Source organism: Papaver somniferum, chromosome 1, assembly GCF_003573695.1.
Source record: "Papaver somniferum cultivar HN1 chromosome 1, ASM357369v1, whole genome shotgun sequence".
NCBI lineage: Eukaryota > Viridiplantae > Streptophyta > Magnoliopsida > Ranunculales > Papaveraceae > Papaver > Papaver somniferum.
The window spans coordinates 215,681,756-215,686,257 of NC_039358.1; positions in this window are offsets into that span (position 1 = coordinate 215,681,756).

The window sequence follows — 4,502 nt, forward strand, 5'->3', positions numbered from 1 at the left end:
CTGACTGATCTGAGTAGTCTGAATCGCCGAGTCAGCCTAACGAGTCACTGAGTCAAATCATCAGAACTGAACTCCAGCCGAGTTCTGTCTATTTACAGGACTTTCTCAGGCCAAGTTCAGGCCTTTGTTTCTTCACCTGTTAAGAAATCCTAGCCTACCAGGGTGTTAGTCCTCAAGGGAGTTGGGAGAGTTGGGTGTAGTTTGGTTTTTTCCTGTTAGTCGTGGGGGAGTTCAAAGGAGTCTCTCGAAATCTCTGTTAGTCGTGGGAGAATTTAGAAGAGTCTCCCAAACTCCCTAGAAAACCCTGTTAGTCGTGGGGGAGTTTGAAATAAACTCTCAAACTCCCTGTTAGTCGTTAAAATTAGAATGCTAGGGAGTTGGTGTTTTTGGGGGAGTTCTGGGGAGTTCTAGAGAGTTTATAGTGTATTTTTTCCTCACTCCAAATCTCTCAAAAAATTAGAGATTTCTGGAGAGTCTCTCAAACTCCCACACTCAAAACACCAAACTCTCTCAAACTCCCCACACTCTCTTACACTCCCTCAAAATCTCCAAGATTCAAAATACATTAAACTCCCCCAAACTCACTCGTGGACTAACCCCCTGTACATCTAGTTTAGCAGTCATTTCATTCATCTGCTATTTCTGCAACAGCAAGATCCCCTTCTGATCAGCTTCTCCAATTCCTTACAGACTCAAACTGAAATTGTACCACCAGATCCATACTCTTCTTCCATTCAAACCCATGACCACCATCATTTCTCATCTTCAATAGCACCATCTTCTGCTCTTAATTTAACACAAGCATAACATTTCTTCACTGCCTATACGAATTAACACAAACCCATTCTTCTTTCTTGTCTATAACATCATTATCTTCTCGATCTTAGACTATCAACAACACCAATCTCCTCCCTGTAATTTATAGATCGAACCCATCTCTTAGAATTAATTCAAACCTATATACATTCATTCAATTTCAGAACCCTCATAAACATAACATCTCAAACCGTCAATTCGATCTCAGTTCTTCGAATCACAGCAAAACCTAATTTCTTCCTATTTGCCGACCCAATCAATACCACCATTAGTCGAAGCAACATTCATCTCAGGAACCCTAGTTCCTTCCAATCTCGGACTCATATCTGTTTTTCATCAATTACAGAGACCAACACCATGATTTGCTTCGATTGACATCTTCTCTGCCGATCTCTCATCAAGAACCCTCACCCATCTTTCGATTTCAACATATGCCACAGCTGCTTGCACATCTTTTCTTCCTTCCTCTTATTCAGGTGAATAATGATTAAGGGAACTCAATTTTAGGTTATAAAACTTGGTTCCGGACCTGGGCACTAATATGGGCCGCCGAATAGCAATCCTCTTAAGAAGAATATAACAGGTGGGGTGCCCTGACGAACTGTTTGGGTGCCTTTAACATATTTCCTTTAAACTCAAAGATAGCTGACCTTTAATCTCGACTGGGTTCCTAATAATGCTCGCCTTTTGAATGACCTTTTTGCCTTATTGCTCCGTTTAGGAAGATTTCTTCTTCTTTTCTTCCGCGTGACTCTAAAGTAGATATAAAACTCATAGCACGCGTAGAATACATAATTTACAAGAAAAATAACAAAGAAAGCATAACCAATAGATAATAAATATGATGTATTCTGCACCCTATCAAATTCCCTCACACTTGGACTTTGCTAGTCCTCGAGCAAATCAAATTAAAACTTACAACTTCAAAGCGTTCCAGCGTCCCAAGCATCCAAAGAGCTATGAGGACATAGAGTTTCTGCATGCTAGTAATAAGAAGTTAGAAATACTAAAGAACATATTCTCATTCTTAAATGTTGAGTGAGAAATAACCACACCATAATGAGAGAACGCGTGTTTGAGAAGCGATCAATAAGCATTTTGCCTCGACTCATGCCTCACCAAAAAGGGTTTTATGAAATTGCACTCAAAAAGACGGCTTTTTTACGGTTCTCACATGTGTGCATGTAAGAATAAAGAGAAAAATCCTGCAACACGTTGAATGGTGGGAAGGACAACTTCCGAAGTATTTTAAAACCCCACATCTTTTAACATTTTAAAAAAACCATTTTTCTGACGATCTCTATGAAAGGAAATCAACCACTATTATCGAGGATGAGATTACTTACTCACCTTCACATCCGATTGCAATGATGATAATACCACTCACACAACATCCAATAGAAACGTCTTCCGCTCCTCGTATTCGTCTTATTGGTCTTCGTCTTTGGCTTCAACTTTTGATGATAAACTTTTGAATTTCGTAAATCCTTAACAATTTGTAACTCTTTACCTTAAATCCTTGTCGCTTGAAACTTCCTTATAGATTTTCCTTCCCCACGACTTATTAAATAAACAAAAACCAAAAACTTTCTCTTATCATCATTTTTTTTTCAATTTCTATTATCATCATTTTTTTTTCAATTTCTCTTATCATCATTTTTTTTTAATAAGAGAAATAATACAAAACGAAGTGAAATAAAACAAACCATGGTCGTGGAAAAAGTACTTTACCGCTTGATTCTTCACAACTTGTATCGTCTCGAAATCATAAACTTCAATAATTCTCACCTTTTGCTTTTCTTTGCTCTTGTAAATAAGTCTTCATACTTAGATATAGAATTATGCTCATTTTATTGTAAGTCTTCAACGTATATGTAAAAATCTGCTTATTGTATGTTGCTTTACTTGGATATAAAATTTGCTCTTTTCTTGTTCCGTTGCTTGTAAACCTTGAACGTCTTCAACTTTCCTTGTAGATTTTGATTTTGCTCCTTGTTGATGATGATGGTGCTTCTATGGATCTGTTGTTGTCGAGAGAGAGAATGGTGCTAACTGCAAATCGAACTACAAGAAGGAGACTTTCATCTATAGACGTCACCCTCATGATTGACAAAATTAGCACTCAAGATATCAAAGAGTAGTGCTTCTATTAGTGGGAGGTTAGGTAGCTCAGCATTCTACACGGAATTAACGTACGGTGACACACACTCAAAAGAAAGATTTTTTTAGTTAGCTACAAAGAATATTTGGCCGGTGCCTCACATGATATAAATAGGGTAGTCTCCACTAATGATTGATCAGAAACTCTAATAATGCATTCCCTATGCATCTAATTTGCATCACCGACATGATTAAATCCATTATTTAACACTCTAACAAGCAAGAAATTCGAACGTAGTTCCCTAACACTTCCAAGTTCAGCTATGTCGGTCATAATTCTCTATGTAAACATACCTAAAAGTATGCTAGTGACTTTAAAATCTCTAAAAGTTAGAGGTTTTATGCAATTTTTTTTTTTTAAATACGTCACCACTCCCCCACACTTAAACCTTACATTGTCCTCAATGTAATTGAATCCTCCTAGTAAAGTCAAGGTGGGAAATCCTAATATGATATGGAACAAGAAAAATAAATAAACAAAAATAAAAATCAAAAGTATAAGAAATACAAAACCTATGGGTTGCCTCCCATGAAGCTCTTGTTTAATGTCGACGGCCCGAATTAGCTCTTGCAAGATTCATTCCCCATATACTAACAATCGGAAAATTTGGGGATCCACCCATAATACCTGTTTTGCAAACAATAGCTTCATACAAATGTTAGCACAAGAAAACAATTAATAATATTATCGCTCGATAGAAATTTTGCCCACACTTATTCTTATCCACACTCGGAAGTGTATAAAGAACATAGAATTTAGGAACTTCCATGTACTCCTTTTGGCAAAGCTGGATGGTGTTAGCATCAAGTGTTTCCAATGGTGGATATCTAGAAAAAAAATCATCCAAAAATACTTTCGAAGCACATACATTCAAACCAATAAGAGGTAAAGGATAAGAATCAATATGCAAAGGTTTAGACAAACCTTGCACAATCTCTTGTTTTGCGGAATCCTCTTCATCCTTGAAGAATTCATATGAATTACTTACCTCTTGTATATCGTGGTCCTCCATCAAATCTTGCAACCATTCGTCGTTATTTTCTACCTTAACCAAAGTCTCGGCATCATTAAAATCATTGGCAAGTTCAATTGGGTCTTCCGCAAAATCAATCAATTTAGTTTCAAGCATCATCTCTTTAACATCCTCGTCATCGGAATCGGGCCATTCACTAAAATGATTCTCGTCGGTATAGATTGTAAGATCTTTTTGTGACGGTGTTACACCGTTTATACCAATAGGTAAGTGACATCCAAACTCCTCCTTTTGAATAGGTGAAGGATCGTTATTATGATCCGGAGTTGGAATGACTTCCTCATTGTTGCAACGAATTTGCAAAGGTTCCTCTTCATCATCAGAATCTTCTTCATAATCTTCCATATCTTCACGTCGTTCAAATTCCAATTCAATAACCTTGTTAAGTTTTTCAAGAGTCTCTTCGATGCACCGACTTCTTCTAGCTCATTGTATTGCTTATAAAGTTTTCTGACATTAACACGTTTTCCACATTAATAGAGTTTCTAGAAT